The sequence below is a fragment of the Carcharhinus amblyrhynchos genome, chromosome 10, assembly GCF_965287045.1.
Source record: "Carcharhinus amblyrhynchos chromosome 10, sCarAmb.v2.hapA, whole genome shotgun sequence".
In the NCBI taxonomy this organism is placed as follows: domain Eukaryota; kingdom Metazoa; phylum Chordata; class Chondrichthyes; order Carcharhiniformes; family Carcharhinidae; genus Carcharhinus; species Carcharhinus amblyrhynchos.
The window spans coordinates 31350584-31368024 of NC_137333.1; the positions used below are offsets into that span (position 1 = coordinate 31350584).

The following is a 17441-nucleotide window of genomic DNA, read 5'->3' on the forward strand; positions in this document are numbered from 1 at the left end:
AGGAGACAGAGGGTGGTGGTTGATGGTAATTATTCATCATGGAGTTCGGTTACGAGTGGTGTGCCTCAGGGATCTGTTTTGGGGCCACTGCTGTTCGTAATCTTTATTAATGATCTGGATGAGGGTATAGTTGGGTGGATTAGTAAGTTTGCTGATGACACCAAAGTCGGAGGTGTGGTAGATTGTGAGGAAGGTTGTCGAAGTTTGCAGGGTGACTTGGACAGGTTGCAGAGCTGGGCCGCGAGGTGGCGGATGGAGTTTAATGCGGAGAAGTGTGAGGTAATCCATTTCGGTAGGAATAACAGATGTGTTGAGTATAGGGCTAACGGGAGGACTTTGAATAGAGTGGAGGAGCAGAGGGATCTAGGTGTATGTGTACATAGATCCCTGAAAGTTGGGAATCAAGTAGATAAGGTTGTTAAGAAGGCGTACGGTGTCTTGGCGTTTATTGGTAGGGGGATTGAATTTAGGAGTCGCAGCGTCATGTTGCAACTGTACACAACTCTGGTGCGGCCGCACTTGGAGTACTGTGTGCAGTTCTGGTCCCCACATTACAGTAAGGATGTGGAGGCTTTGGAGAGGGTGCAGAGGAGGTTTACCAGGATGTTGCCTGGTATGCAGGGGAGGTCCTATGAGGAGAGACTGAGGGATTTGGGGTTGTTTTCACTGGAAAGAAGGCGGCTAAGAGGGGATCTTATAGAAACATATAAGATGATTAGAGGTTTAGATAGGGTGGATGGTGATAGCCTGTTTCCTCGGATGGAGAAATCTAGCACGAGGGGGCATGGCTTTAAATTAAGGGGGGGTAGTTATAGGACGGATGTCAGGGGCAGGTTCTTTACCCAGAGGGTGGTGAGGGACTGGAATGCCCTGCCTGCTGCAGTTGTGAATGCGCCTAGTTTGGGGGCGTTTAAGAGATTGGTGGATAGGTTTATGGACGAAAAGGGATTGGTTTAGATTAGTGGGTCAATGTTTTTTTTTTAAAAATAAGACTGGTCGGCGCAACATTGTGGGCCGAAGGGCCTGTTCCGCGCTGTAATGTTCTATGTTCTATGTTCTATGTTCTATAAAGCTACAATTGGATCAGAAGGGCCAAATGGCCTACTCCTACTCTTATCTCTCATGTTCTCTTATGTTCTTAAATCTTGAATATTTATCTTAAAATATGCCAGACGATACCTTCTCTACTTTTTTTATACTTCCATGGGATGTGGGCATCGCTGGCTGGGCCAGCATTTATTGCCCATCCTGAGGACATTTAGGAGTCAAACACATTGCTGTGGGTCGAGTCACATGCAGGCCAGAGTAGTTAAGGGTGGCAGATTTCCATCCCTAAAGGATATCAGTGAACCAGATGGGTTTTCACGACAAACAACAATGGTTTCATAGTTATCATAGGACTTTTAAATCCTGGTTTCTGCCATGGTGGAATTCAAATCCAGATCCCCTGGGTTTCTGGGTTACTAATCCAGTGACAATATCACTACACCACTGCCTCACCTGCTTAGTATCCCGATTCAAATTCACCATCCAGGTGAAAGCTCTGTATATATTTGTTGTTGCAGACACCTGTCACCCAGCATTGCTATTTAAAAGAAAATTACATTTTAAACTTCTGAACAGCAAGTAGTTGCATCTACATTTTCAAATCCATTAGGAACATACTCATTGTACTGTGCACAAATGATCGACAAAGTCAAACTTAGCATGATACCAAAACCCCCAAAAATGTAATTTCTTTCCCTATCAGTCCTGTGACCATCTGACCCCCATCTTACATTGTGAGTTTAGCATTGGAGCAGAGTGGAAGTGGTTGTTACATAAATGGATTTTAAGGTGGTGGTAGAGTTGTGGGGGTGGTTATCAGATCTCTGACTGCAGAATGCAGATTCCCTGCAACTGTCTGAATGTCCTTGGAATTGGATGCTATTCTGGACCTTTCAGAAAGTGAAATATCCATTTATAAAAGTCATTGGGCACCTGGCAAAGAAACTAACAACAATCCACATTTGGCAAATGGTAACCTCTAAGACACATTTCAGAAACAAAGGTAATGGAACATTTGACTAAATTGATGGCCTTTAAATGAAAGTATTGCACAAATGAGCATTACAACCAGTGATTTCCTGCTACAGCTGAAGTAAATAAATGTAAAAATAAAGTTACAAGCCATTGACTGCTCTGCTCTTTTATGAGAGCAGGGACAGCTAAACAGTGGTGATTTAACCTGAGAATCAGCACACCTCAGATGAGGGGCAAAGTTGAAAAGGCAGGGCCTTTATGAATAACCTCAGCCAGCATAGGAATTGAACCCATGGTATTAGCATTGCTCTGTATCACTAACCAGCTGAGCTAACTGTCTTGCTGCTGTTACTACCTTCTATGTTGATGGCTTTGTAATATCCAATATGGACAATATTTATGTCTTGTTCATTAAAATCTCCTGCACTTGAATAGACTTCACTTTAATAAATTTTACTCTTGCATTGACAATATTAATAAATAACTTAATAACTTAAGTTAATAAATAACAACTTAATAACTTAATTAAATAAAATACTTCTCCATTGTTTTCACTGATAGTTGCACAAATTTTACAAAGCCTTTTTTTCCATTTGCTGGGCATCCTGGTGAGCTCATGAAAGGGTTAAAAGCACGAAAATCATTGAATGCAGCAGAGCTCCCATGTGAATTGATACAGCACATAGTTCTCTGGGAAGCTGTTTTCACTATGTTTTCACACTTACAGATGGACAAGCTGATTAAAGGACAGCGGGTACAGAGAACTGTGGTAAATCACAAGGTGGTAGGCTTAACAGCAGGTGTCATAGTTGGTTGGTGTCACCATGTAGGTATACATATTCACCTGACATAAATGAAATAATCGAAACTATTAGCTGTAATTGGATATCAAGTACTTCAGAACAAATGTATACTTATAATTGGTATGCGCAAATTACTTGCAAGATAAGCAATTGTGTATGCCAGGTATCTTTCAACAAATCTGTATGCCATCTTGTGGAAGTTAAATTTCTTTATATATTTTTTGAATAAAAGATTGATTTAAAATTCCGAAAGCTTTTGTCTCATCTATCGAGGGTGTGAAGTATGCATTTTGTCAAATAGCGGCAGAAGCCTATATCACCTGGCATAGGCAGGTAAAATACTTGCAGGGTTGTGGTAGGCAGGTACAGGTCTACATTACAATTAGAAATCAGAATATGTTTGGGGAAAGCTGAAAAGGCATCTATTTGACTTTCTGAACTGTGTAGGAACACCTGAGGCAACAAGGATCCTTTAAAAAGGCTATGATGGGCATGGCACCACTGTGTGAAGCACAATGGACTTAGAATAGTTGCAGTTTGTCTGACTGGCACAGGCTCAATGGGCTGAAGAGCCTTTTTCTGTGCTGCAGATCTCTATGACACTATTTACAAACTTCCTGTCTGCCATTCCACCCCCAGGTGTGAAGCAAAATTTTCTAAATGGTTATTTTTAAAAGTTCATTCATGGGATGTGTGTGTCGCTGACTGGGCCAGCATTTATTGTCCATCCTAATTGCCGTTGAACTGGATAGCTTGCTAAACCATTTCATGGGCACATAAGAGTCAAAAACCACATAAGCATCAATCAGTGAGATGGCAGGAACTGGAGAGAAGCAAAAAAATTTATGGGTCCATGTACAGAAATCACACAAAAGCCCATGGGCAGATACAAGCCTACATGTACTTCTAGAAATCAGATGTTTGTGGAAAGCTGAAACAGCATCTGTTTGATTTCCTGAACTCTGTAGGAGCACCTGAGGCAATAAGGACTCTTTAAAAAGGCTATTGGAAAGTTGGCTTTCATTTCAAGAGGGCTGGAATATATATGGCTGGAAATTATACAGTTATTCCTAGCAACCAAGTGAAATATTCCATTCTATTCTGGTCACCATGGCTGGTGGGATCTTCTGGTACTGCTGATAATTTCCCAGTGGCGTGGACAACAGTGGGATCAAAAGAACCTGCCATTGGCCAAATTTATGCTGCCTCCCAGTGTGAGAAACACACCATAGGGAGGCCAGAGAGTCCTGCCCAGGTCATAGGAAGGATGTAATTCACCAAAATTATAACAGAAATAGAATGGCTAAATTATGAGAGCAAGATGCATATTTAGAACTATGTTACCTGGAGTATAAGAAATTATCTAATTGGAGTGTTTGAGATGTTTAAAGGGAAGGTCAGGGCTGTGGTGTGGGAGACCTCAACAGAATGTTGAGGTCGTTGTTTAAGAAGGGTGGCAAGCAAAAGGCAGGGAATTATAGACCGGTTAGTTTAACGTCTGTTGTAGGTAAAATGTTAGAATCCGTCATCAAGGAGGAAATAGCGAGGCATCTTGAGGGGAATTGCTTGATAGAGCAGATGCAGCACAGTTTCGTTAAGGGGAAGTCGTGTCTGACAAATTTATTGGAGCTCTATGAGGATGTGTCTAGGGCGGTGGATAGAGGAGAGCCGGTGGATGTGGTCTTTCTTGATTTTCAGAAGGCGTTTGACAAGGTACCTCACAAGAGGTTATTGCAGAAGGTAAGGGCGCATGGAGTTGGGGGTAGGGTGTTAGCGTGGATAGAGGATTGGTTGTCAAATAGGAGGCAGAGAGTGGGGGTTAATGGGTGCTATTCGGATTGGCGGTTGGTGACTAGTGGAGTGGCCCAGGGGTCGGTGCTGGGGTCTCAGCTATTTACCATTTATATAGATGATCTGGAGGAGGGAACCCAGTGTATGGTGTCGAAATTTGCTGATGACACCAAGATTGGTGGAATGGCAAATTGCGCGGAGGGTGTGGAGAGTCTGCAGAAGGATCTAGACAGGCTGGGCGAATGGGCCAGGAACTGGCAAATGGAATTTAATGTTGGCAAGTGCGAGGTAGGAATAATGGTAGGAATAATGGTAGGAAGGACTATTACTTACGTGGCGAAAAACTGCAGCAGGCGACGGTGCAGAGGGACCTTGGGGTCCTTGTGCATGAGTCGCAAAAACCCAGCCTGCAGGTGCAGCAGGTGGTCAGGAAGGTGAATGGGATGCTGGCCTTCATAGCGAGGGGGATTGAATATAAAAGTAGGGAGGTCTTGCTGCAGCTGTATAGGGCATTGGTGAGGCTGCAGCTGGAGTACTATGTGCAGTTTTGGTCGCCGCACTTACGCAAGGATATTTTGGCCTTGGAGGGAGTACAGAGGAGGTTTACTAGGCTGATGCCGGAGTTGAGGGGGTTGAGCTATGAGGAGAGGCTGAATAAACTAGGCTTGTACTCGTTAGAGTTTAGAAGAATGAGGGGAGATCTCATTGAGACGTATAAGATGATGAATGGGATGGATAGGATAGAGGTGGAGAAACTCTTCCCGCTCAGAAAGGACAGTAGGACTAGGGGGCATAGCCTCAAGATAAAGGGGGGCGGTTTAGAACGGAGTTGAGGAGGAACTTCTTCACTCAAAGGGTGGTGAATCTCTGGAACTCTCTGCCCATTGAAGTGGTGGAGGCTGCCTCGCTAAATATTTTTAAGACGCGGGTTGATGAGTTTTTGATAAGTGAGGGGATTAAGGGTTATGGGGAGAGGGCGGGAATGTGGAACTGAGCCATGGCAGATCTTATTGAATGGTGGGGCAGGCTCGAAGGGCTAGATGGCCTACTCCTGCTCCTATTTCTTATGTTCTTAGAATGGCATAATCTTAAAATTATTCAGGAGTGATACCAACAGTATTTTTTTGTATAAAAGATAATGAAATTCTAGAACACTCTTTCCCAAAAAAGCTATTGAGTCTATGCCAGTAGAGAAAAACAATAAGACTGAATGATTGTTGTAAAGGGATTAAGGTTTTTGTGGGTTCATTGAAGGGATATAGGCTTCACGGGCTGGGCTAACATTTATTCCCCACCCTGCATTGTCTGTTTGAAGGTGATGGCAACTACCTTCTTGATTCGCTACAGTCCATGTAGTATAGGTACACACACATTACTGATAGGGAGGAAGTTTCAGGAATGCGACCCAGCAACACTGAAGGAACAGCAATATATCAGAATGGTGAGTGGTTTTGAGGAGAACTTCCAAGTTCATCTGCTCAACTGAGAATCATCTGATTCTATAGTTTTCTCCATCTATATGCATTTCTATCCATTCCTTCTTGCATTGAATTTGTTATTCCAGCTAACCATGGCATTCCAGATTGTGTTAGTTAGTTCTGCTTTCTCCAGGATATTCTGGATTGTGTTAGTTATTTCAGCTCTCATCATGATATTCCAGTGCGTGTTAGCTATTTGTGGTCTTGTCACAGTATTCCAGATAAATTTAGTTGTTTTTTTTTCTCATTATGTTATTCTGGAATCCAGGATAACTCATCTATTTGAGATTCACAAATCCCAATGGCTGGCAGAAGCTAGAATGAATCTGCTCATTGCTAGTTTAATAGGGTAGGTCTGTGTTGCCTCAAAAATTTTTTGAGAGTTCATGAAGACCTTTCCCAGGCCAACTTCCATTCACCCTGATCTTGGTCTTCCAGTTAAACACTGAATATTAAACTCTAGCTTCTTCAGCCTGGAACTTGAGCAGCAGATACCTTGTTTCATCTCCTCAGGGAGGTTGTGTTTTTATAATGATACAAAAGCACTAATTGCTCATAGGGAATGGTTTAAACATGTTATAGGTAATCCATTAGGACTGGGCACATGCTAAAGTTTTATGCCTCTGTATATATGTTAAGACATCAGAACTGTGTCTGTGTGTTTGTACGTGTCCTCTGCTGAAAGCAAAAGCAAAACTAAAACTGGATCACATGACACATTTACTTTTTAATGATATCATGCTGTAGTCTCTAAAAGGCATGTTACAACAACAGAAATGGGAGTAGGTCCAGCACTAGGCAGAATTCAAGCTTGCTCGGAGTAATACAACTAGATTTGAAAAGCAGAGCGTAAGAGTTTATTCTACTTTAGGCAAGAAAATATGTTCTTTAATTTGCATTTTAGCCAGGCATTGAAAGTATACTGGGTTTTTCCCAGGTATTGTAAGTTGATCCATAAGCTACCTTTATCTTGTCACACACAGGCAATGACTTTATTTCTGTAATCTGTAACAGATGGTGTCTTGTTGACCAGTTGGCATGTTTGTACATATTATCGCAGCTTCTGTGTGTATGACTTTGATTAACATGGCATATTGCTTCTGTCCATCTGGCCAATGAAAAATGTAAGCTAATATGTTGTCAGTGCAATAATTATTAACCGTTAATCTTTTCCTTAACTGATTAATTGATTGGGTTTTGTAAAAGTGTTAACATCTGATATACATAAATTACACTCAACTGTTTGCCTCATGCCCAGCAATGACCCATTCACACCAGGAAGAATATTTTAATGAAAGGAGAAAATGCTTAGCAAGTCAGACAGCACCAGTGGAGAGAGAGTTAATCTTTCAGGTCAATGACCAATCAACAGAACCTTTTACTGGCAGGTGATTGCAGAATACAAAAATGGACTCTCTAGTTATTACAACAAGATATCTTGAATTATTACTAATCCATCACAAATATTTCAGTCAAATTATGATGTGAATGATGCCAGCAAGCAAACCTAGTGATTGAGAGTTCAATGGATAGCAAATCAGTTGTCATTATATCGATGACAGCTCAACAGCAGGAGGATTTCTGCATGAAATTGCAATGTATCTTCATTGGAAAAACTTGCTCAGGGAAAAAAAATCTTTTGCCAAGTTGTCATTCGCCCATATAAATTAGCCACAGGAATTCACCACTTGATGTTGAATATGAAGAATTATTTCTCTACTTGTGGAAACGAACAGTCAAAAAGCCTTTAATTACTGACTCCTGAACAAAGGCATATGCTGCTCTTTCAGCTACTTCTCTTTACTAAATATATTGTCAGGTATTTATGAGTGTACACTACCTGCTCAAGTTTTCAAGTGGCAAGTTGTAAACACAGGAAGCAAGATACTGGGCTCAGTAATCCTGTTTTTGAGATCCATGCTAGTCAACATGCAAAGTTGCTCTGATATAAGCACTGTTATTTTGGAATTCTAGCTGACACACACTATTTAGGCTAACTACAACTGAACACATGTCAAGCAGCAGGAAGCCTCTTGCTTCCTATTTAAAGATGTCACGATCTCTGTGCAGATTGGTGGCTCGTTGACTTCTTTTGCTTGTTGGAATGATTCTACAACCAATTGTTGCTTTCCGTACTTCTTAAAAGTTCAAAAATCTACAGGGACAGCTACTAAAGGACTTTCTACTGACACCACATAGATGGTGATGGAGATAAGAAATAACAAGGACAAGAAGACACTGGTGGGAGTAATCTATAGAATGGAAAATAAATAAATCAGAAGATAATAAGGGGACGTTAAAAAGGACACTAATCATTGGTGACTTTTCTCTTCATGTAGATTAGGAAAATCAAATTGGAAGAAGTAGAATTCATAAGACAGCATTCAAGATAGTTTCCTAAAATAATATGTTGTGGATCCATCTTAGGAACAAGCTATTTTGTGCCCAGTAATGTACAAGTTAATGAACAATTTCAGAGCAAAAGAGCCCCTAGAAAACATGGTAAAATCTGGCATTCAGTCTGCAAGTGTGATTATCACATCAAATCCGTTATGATCTCATTGAATGACAGAGTAGGCTGGATGGGCCAAAGTGCCTCCTTCTGCTCTTTTGATCTAGGTGGTCTAGTATATGAAGCAGCCCAATATTAGAGCATTTAATCAGGCTATAACTTTTGGCAAATCCAATGCTTCATGTGATTCCATAGATTAGGTAGGCGTATAAGCAGCAACCCCACGAAAGCCCACCAAACCAACCAGAGGATAGGAAACTCTAGGAAAGTCATTTTGAGATGCTTATATTGTGGTATGAAAACCCATCATAGATGCCAGGGCTACACAGCAGAGAGTGCTGAATACACCCTCTAGCGTGGCAAAACTGGACATTTTAGGCATTTCTTCAAATTCAACAATCAGTAACATACAAGTTGATATTTACATCACAAATTCCAGGAAATGGAAAGTCCAGGAAATGACAAGACAACATAGTTCTAGGGGAAGTAAATAGTTTTAATCCAGATCATCAATTACAGTGCAAAATCAAAGCTTTTCTAAAAAAACTGACACTGAGCAGATGACCTCAACTGGCTTTGGCTGATGACTTTTTATCCATTGGACATCAAGTTACAAGGTCCAGCATAGAGCTTCCAATAAAAGGCAGGATTATAGTCACTCTTAACTGCAATGGTTGCCAGATGGTTGATTCTCTCTATATTCTTTACAATAAATGTATATCCTTATTGAACATAAACATAAGAACATAAGAAATAGGAGCAGGAGTAGGCCATCTAGCCCTTCGAGCCTGCCCCGCCATTCAATAAGATCATGGCTGATCTGAAGTGGCTCAGTTCCACTTTCCCACTTTCTCCCCATAACCCTTAATCCCCTTGCCTACCAAAAACCTATCTACCCGCGTCTTAAATATATTTAGCGAGGTAGCCTCCACCACTTCAACGGGCAGAGAATTCCAGAGATTCACCACCCTTTGAGTGAAGAAGTTCCTCCTCAACTCTGTTCTAAACTGCCCCCCCCTTATGTTGAGGCTGTGCCCTCTAGTCCTGCTGTCCTTTCTGAGCAGGAAGAACCTCTCCACCTCTACCCTATCCATCCCTTTCATCATCTTATATGTCTCAATAAGATCCCCCCTCATCCTTCTAAACTCTAATGAGTACAAGCCCAGTCTATTCAGCCTCTCCTCATAGCTCAACCCCCTCAACTCCGGTATCAGCCTAGTGAACTTCCTCTGCACTCCCTCCAAGGCCAAAATATCCTTGCGCAAGTGCGGCGACCAAAACTGCACACAGTACTCCAGCTGCGGCCTCACCAGTGCCCTGTACAGTTGCAGCAAGACCTCCCTACTTTTATATTCAATCCCCTTCGCTATGAAGGCCAGCATCCCATTTGCCTTCCTGACCACCTGCTGCACCTGTAGGCTGGATTTTTGCGACTCATGCACAAGGACCCCAGGTCCCTCTGCACCATAGCACGCTGCAGCTTTTCACCCTGTAAGTAGTAGTCCTTCCTACTATTATTCCTACCAAAGTGGATAACCTCACACTTGCCAACATTGTATTCCATCTGCCAGGTCCTCGCCCACTCGCTCAGCCTATCTAGATCCCTCTGCAGACTTTCCACACCCTCCGCACAATTTGCTGTTCCACTTGTCTTTGTGTCATCAGCAAATTTCGACACCTTACACTCGGCTCCCTTCTCCAGATGATATAAATGCTAAATAGTTGAGGCCCCAGCACTGATCCCTGAGGCACTCCACTAGTCACCAACCGCCAATCCAAATAGCACCCATTGACCCCCACTCTCTGCCTCCTATTTGACAGCCAATCCCCTATCCACGCTAACACCTTACCCCCCACTCCATGCCCCCTAACCTTCTGTAACAACCTTTTGTGCGGCACCTTATCAAACGCCTTCTGAAAATCGAGAAACACCAGATCCACCGGCTCCCCTCTATCCACCGCACTAGACACATCCTCATAGAATTCCAATAAATTCGTCAGACGTGACTTCCCCTTAACGAATCCGTGCTGTGTCTGCTCTATTAAACAATTCTTCTCAAGATGCCTCGCTATTTCCTCTTTGATTACGGATTCCAGCATTTTTCCTACAACAGATGTTAAACTAACCGGCCTATAATTCCCCGCCTTTTGCCTCCTACCCTTTTTAAACAGCGGCGTAACATTAGCCGTTTTCCAATCTTCCGGCACTTCCCTGGAATCCAGCAAGGTTTGGAAAATGATCACCAAGGCATCCACTATCACCTCTGCCATTTCCTTCAGGACCCTTGGATGCATTCCATCTGGTCCTGGGGACTTGTCCACCATCAGTCCCTCTAGCCTGTTGGACACTGCCTCTCTAGTAACAATGATCTCATTCAGGCCCTCCACTCCTACCACCTTTCCATCGTTAACACCTGGCAAACTATTCGCGTCCTCCTCCGTGAAGACCGAAGCAAAAAAGTTATTCAAGGCCTCAGCCATTTCCTTATCCCCCACCACTATCACTTGAGTGATAATGTTGCTCAGAATTTTCAAAAAAAAACAGATGATGCTTACTATAGATTCATAGAAGTTTATAGCATCTTGTCCATGCCACCCTTTTTATTAAACCCCTAAGCTAGTCCCAATTGCCCACATTTGGCCGATATCCCTCTATACTCATCTTAACCATGCAACTGTCTAAATGCTTTTTAAAAGACAAATTTGTACCCGTCTCTACTACTACTTCTGGAAGCTTGTTCCAGACACTCACCATCTTCTGTGAAAAAATTGCCCCTCTGTGCACTTTCTTTCTCTCCCCTCTCACCTTAAACCTATGCCCTTTAGTTTTAGACTCCCCTACCTTTGGGAAAAAGTATTGACTAGTAGGAGAGCATCTTGGATATGGTGACCATAATTCTATCTCCTTCACAATTGCGTTGGAACGAGATAGGATCAGGCAGGCTAGGAAGGTGTTTGTCTGGGGTAAGGGGAGATACGAAGAAGTCAGGAAGTTACTTGGACAAATAAACTGGAAGGAGGCGTTCTTAGGGAAAAGTACCGAAGGAAGGTGGCAGATATTCAAGGAATGTGTGTCTGGAGCTCTGAATGACAACGTTCCGATGAGACGAGGGGGTTTTGGTGGGTCGAGGGAACCGTGGTGCACAAAGGATGTGTTGAACCTAGTCAGGAAGAAAAGGAAGGTGTACAAGAGGTTCAGGGAATTAGGAGATGTTAAAGATCTTGAGGAGTATAAGGACTGTAGGAGAGAACTTAAAAGGGAAATTAGGAGAGCCAGAAGGGGTCATGAGAAGACCTTGGCGAGTAAGATTAAGGAGAATCCCAAGGCCTTCTATAAATATGTGAAAGGTAAAAGGATAAGAAGAGAAGGGATAGGACCGATAAAAGGTGAGGGGGGAAAGGTTTGTGTGGAACCAGAAGAAATGGCGGAGGTGCTTAACGAGTACTTCGCCTCAGTATTCACGGTGGAAGCCGATCTGGGAGATTTTGTTATGGATTTGCAGCAGATGGAAAGGATTGAGTACGTGAATATTAAGGAGGAGGATGTGTTGGAACTTTTGAATTCTATCAAGGTAGATAAGTCGCCGGGACCAGATGGGATGTACCCCAGGATACTGTGGGAGGCGAGGGAAGAGATTGCAGAGCCCCTGGCGATGATCTTTGCGTCGTCAATGGAGACGGGAGAGGTTCCAGAGGATTGGAGGATTGCGGATGTAGTTCCTATTTTTAAGAAAGGGAACAGAGATAGCCCGGGAAATTACCGACCGGTGAGTCTGACCTCAGTGGTTGGTAAGCTGATGGAGAGGCTTCTGAGGGACAAGATTTACGAACATTTGGAGAGGTTTGACATGATCAGGAATAGTCAGCATGGATTTGTCAAGGGCAGGTCGTGCCTTACAAGCCTAGTTGAGTTCTTCGATAATGTGACTGAACACATTGACGAAGGAAGTGCCGTGGACGTAGTGTACATGGACTTCAGCAAGGCGTTTGATAAGGTCCCCCATGCAAGACTTCTTGAGAAGGTGAGAGGGCATGGGATCCAAGGGCCTTTGGCCTTGTGGATCCAGAACTGGCTTGCCTGCAGAAGGCAGAGAGTGGTTGTGGATGGGGCTTTTTCTGAATGGAGGTCAGTCACCAGCGGAGTGCCTCAAGGATCTGTTCTGGGACCCTTGTTGTTTGTCATTTTCATAAATGACCTGGATGAGGAAGTGGAGGGATGGGTAAGTAAGTTCGCTGATGACACGAAGGTCGGTGGTGTTGTGGATGATCTGGAAGGATGGCAAAAGTTGCAGCAGGACATAGATAGGATGCAGGACTGGGCGGAGAAGTGGCAGATGGACTTCAACGCGGATAAATGTGTTGTCGTCCATTTTGGCAGAACCAACGGGATGAACGAGTACACTATTAAGGGCAGAAGTCTGAGTAGTGTTGAGGAGCAGAAGGATCTTGGGGTCCGGGTCCACAGGACTCTTAAATCGGCCTCGCAGGTGGAGGAGGTGGTCAAGAAGGCGTATGGTGTACTGGCCTTCATTAATCGAGGGATTGAGTTTAGGAGTCGGGAGGTAATGCTGGAACTTTATAAGACCCTTGTCAGGCCTCATTTGGAGTATTGTGCGCAGTTCTGGTCGCCTCACTATAGGAAAGATGTAGAAGCTATTGAAAGGGTGCAGAGGAGATTTACAAGGATGTTGCCTGGACTGGGAGGCATGCCTTATGAAGTTAGGTTGAGGGAGCTGGGACTCTTTTCCCTGGAGAGACGAAGGTTGAGAGGCGACCTGATAGAAGTTTACAAAATGTTGAGAGGAATAGATAGGGTGGACTCTCAGAGGCTATTTCCCCGGTTTGAAATGGTCGCTACGAGAGGACACAGATTTAAGGTGCGGGGAGGGAGGTTCAGAAGTGATGTTAGGGGTAAGTTTTTCACTCAGAGGGTGGTGAGTGAATGGAATCGGCTGCCGTCAGTGGTGGTGGAGGCGAACTCGCTGGGGTCTTTTAAAAGACTTCTGGATGAGTATATGGGGTTTAATGAGATTGAGGGTTATAGATAGGTCTGTAGGTTGGTAGGTGATGTGGTCGGCGCAACTTGTGGGCCGAAGGGCCTGTTTGTGCTGTAGTGTTCTATGTTCTATGTTCTATGTTCTATCTAGCTGATCTATGCCCCTCATTATTTTATAGATGTCTATAAGATCATTCCTCAGCCTTCAATGCTCCAGAGAAAAAAGTCCCAGTCTATCCAGCCCCTTCTTATAGTTCGAAACACCAAGTAGCAGTAGCATACTAGTAAATCTTTTCTGCACTTTTTCTAGTTTAATAATATCCTTTCGACAATGCTGGTAAATGTGAGGTCATCCATTTTGGTAGGAATAACAGCAAAATGTACTATTATTTAAATGGCAAAAAAATTGCAGCATGCTGTGCAGAGGGACCTGGGTGACCTTGTGCAGGAATCTCAAGGAGTTGGTTTGCAGGTGCTGCAGATAATGAAGGCGGTGAATGGAATTTTGTCCTTCATTGCGAGAGGGATGGAGTCTAAAAACAGCAAGGTCATGTTGCAGCTGTATAAGGTTTTGGTGAGGCCACACACCTGGAGTACTGTATACAGTTTTGGTCTCCTTACTTGAGAAAGGATATACTGGCACTGGAGATTCACTAGAGTGATTCTGGAGTTAAGAGGGTTGGCTTATGAGGAGAGACTGAGTAGACTGGGGCTATATTCATTGGAATGCAAAAGATTGAGGGGAGATTTTATAGAAACATCTAAGATATGAAGGGAGTAAATAAGATAGAAGCAGGGAAGTTGTTTTCACTAGCGGGTGAAACTAGAACTAGGGGGCATAGCCTCAAAATAAGGGGAAGCAGATTAGAACAGAGTTGAGGAGGAACTTCTTCACACAAAGGGTTTTGAATCTGTGGAATTCCCTGTCCAATAAAGCAGTTGAAGCTACCTCATTGGGTGTTTTTAAAGCAAGGAAAGATAAAGTTTTGAACAGTAAAGAAATTAAAGTTACAATGAGTGGGCAGGTAAGTGGAGCTGAGTCCACAAAAAGATCAGCCATGATCTTATTGAATGGCTGAGCAAGCTGGAGGGGCCAGATGGCCTGCTCCTGCTCCTAATTCTTATGTTCTTAAGATAGGGTGACCAGAACTGTACACAGTATTCCAAGTGTGGCCTAATTAGTATCTTGTATAACTCCTGTATTCAATGTTCTGACCAATGAAATCAAGCACGCTGAATGCCTTCTTCACCATTCTGTCCACCTGTGACTCCACGTTCAAGGGACTCTGAACATGTACCCCTAGATCTCTTTGTTCTCTAACACTCCCCAACGCCCTACCATTAACTGAGTAAGTCCAGCTCTGATTCAATCTACCAAATGCATCACCTCACATTTATCTAAATTAAACTCTATCTGTCATTCGTTAGCCCACTGGTCCAATTGATCAAGATCCCATTGCAATCCGAGATAACTTTCTTCACTGTCCACTATGCCACCAAGCTTGGTGCCATCTGCAAACTTACTAACCATGCCTCCTATATTCTCATCCAAGTCATTAATATTAATGACAAATAACAGTGGACCCAGCACTGATCCCTGAGGCACACTGCTGGTCACAGGCCTCCATTTTGAAAAACAACCTTTGACAACCACCTTCTGGCTCCTGTCATCAAGCTAATTTTGTATCCATTTAGCTATGTCATGCTGGATCCCATGAGATTTAACCCTGTGCAACAACCTACCATGCGGTACCTTGTCAAAGGCCTTGCTAAAGTCCATGTAGACAACATCAGCTGCACCGTCCTCATCTACCGTCTTGGTTACCCCTTCCAAAGAACTCAATCAAATTTGTGAGACATGCTGACCGTCTCTAATCAGTCCTTACGTCTCTAAATGCTTGTAGATCCTGTTTCTCAAAATCCTTATTGAGTGGTAATGTTGGTATATTGCTCAGAATCTTAGTAAAAACAGATGATGCTTACCAGTTGAATGACTCACTTTCTTTCCAATAACAATCTTCAACCTTTTATTTAAAAGTAGTGGAAATTCTGTCTTTAGATTCTGAGGAAAGTTATAAACAGCAGAAAATTCCTTTCTTTCACAGAGACACCATCCACTAGACCCAGAGCAGACAAGGAAGTTGTGGTTCTCAGCTAATCACAAGGTAAGTCAGAGGTGAGAGATACAAAATGCACTGCAACAAAGGATGATCATCCCCGTGAACTGCTGGACCTCAACTGCCTATTCTGAGAGCAGGCTTATCCAACAGGCCAAGAGGCCAGAATCAAGCCCTCAAAACACTGCTGGAGATATAACAGATGCTGTAAAGCTGCTTGTTCAATCACATATTAGTTTCTCCTTGCACTTGCTGATGATCATCATCTAGTGGAAAGGAGTTGGAAGGTAAATTTTCAATTGCAGTTTCCAGGGCTGCAAGACGAGTTCATTCGGGAGTGGGGCCTGGAGCGAGAGTAGAGCCCTGAGTGAGAGCGGAAGCAGACCCCAGAGTAGGAGCACAGAGTGGAAGCGGGAGCCAGAACTGAAGCGAGAACAGGGCCAGGAGCAGGACCCATCATAAAGATTATGTACGCGAGAGAGAGAGTGCATTTGTATGAATCTGTGAGCAACGAAGTAGGAAATGCGTTGTCACATGATGGCATTCCTACAACGTTGCCAACTCCATCCGTTCCATCACCTGGAATTGCCCCTTAGAAAATATTCACCTGAAAAGTTCTTTCTCCCTCTTCTGCTCTCCCTCGGAGCAATCTTACAATCAGATGCTCAGGTCTTGTACAATTGAGGGTTTGCAGCTTGTAATGCTCTATTCGATTAAAATGAATGGTTGGAAAACCACAAGCCTTATGTCTTCAGTTTTACCAGCTGTACTCCCTGTAAATAATAGTCCCCACTGGGAACACCAGTTCTTGGTAATCATTCCTCATGTGCTTCAAAATTGCTAACCGTAATCAAGTGCTGTGAGCTCCTGCATCTTAAATAGCCTGAAGATGTCTGTTAAGTTCCTTGAACTGCTGACGAAACACAAATTACAGCCACAGTCTGAGTGGCTGTCTTGCGAAAACACTGAAGTGCAAAGACAATTGAACAGAAATAAAATGGAATGTGGACTCAGGTGCTTAATATAGCACATTAAAACAAACAATGTATCATTAGTTCCTCGTTTGTGTATAAACTGTAATTACCAGCCTGCAATATCAAAAATAATGATAAATAACAACATTGTACCATCAAGCACAGAAATTCTCAACATTAAGGCCTTTAACACATTTTGCTATCAAAGTTGCCAATCTCCTTTGCTTAGATATGGCTGAATGGGTTAATAATTGCAAACAGTTGTTATATAGAAATGGGATTTTTATTTTGGTTTGGTACAGTTTTAAACAAGGACAACTCTGCATTAGAGTCAAGCATACATATCCTGAGATGTCTCTTGTTAAATTCCTTTTATTTTGTGGTCAAACAGGTTTGTGAATTGCTATTAGGGTGGCTTACGACAATGCAGTTGTCTTGTAAACTTGGGATCTTCTGAAGTTTTGCTGCCCATGTCCCTATTTTCATAAAGTCCTATACACCCATCATCTGGTGACCTATTTTGGTTCCTTTATATTCATGGATAGGTAAGCTACATGTCATTAGATGTATTACTTCTCTATGAACTACGACCATGTTCTATAAATTATTCAGTCCACCTGCTAGGAAAACATTTGGAAATTTGTAATTATTTGCCCATTGTCAAATATTGGACAGGTAAGCTACGTGTTCTGGTTGCCACATTATAGGAAGGATGTGGAAGCATCGGAAAGGGTGCAGAGAGTATTTA

The 17441-nt window shown here is 42.9% G+C and overlaps 1 protein-coding gene across 1 annotated transcript in view; it reads right to left on the reverse strand.

Moving 5' to 3' along the window:
- The window catches only part of LOC145348860 (uncharacterized protein C3orf85-like), a 52667-nt gene extending 51093 nt beyond the window's left edge, over nt 1-1574 (reverse strand). Inside the window, exon 1 of the mRNA XM_080196872.1 lies at nt 1501-1574. The gene's annotated coding sequence lies outside the window, so the exon portion shown is untranslated. The remainder of the gene's footprint in view (nt 1-1500) is intronic.
- Between the last annotated feature and the right edge of the window lie 15867 nt (nt 1575-17441).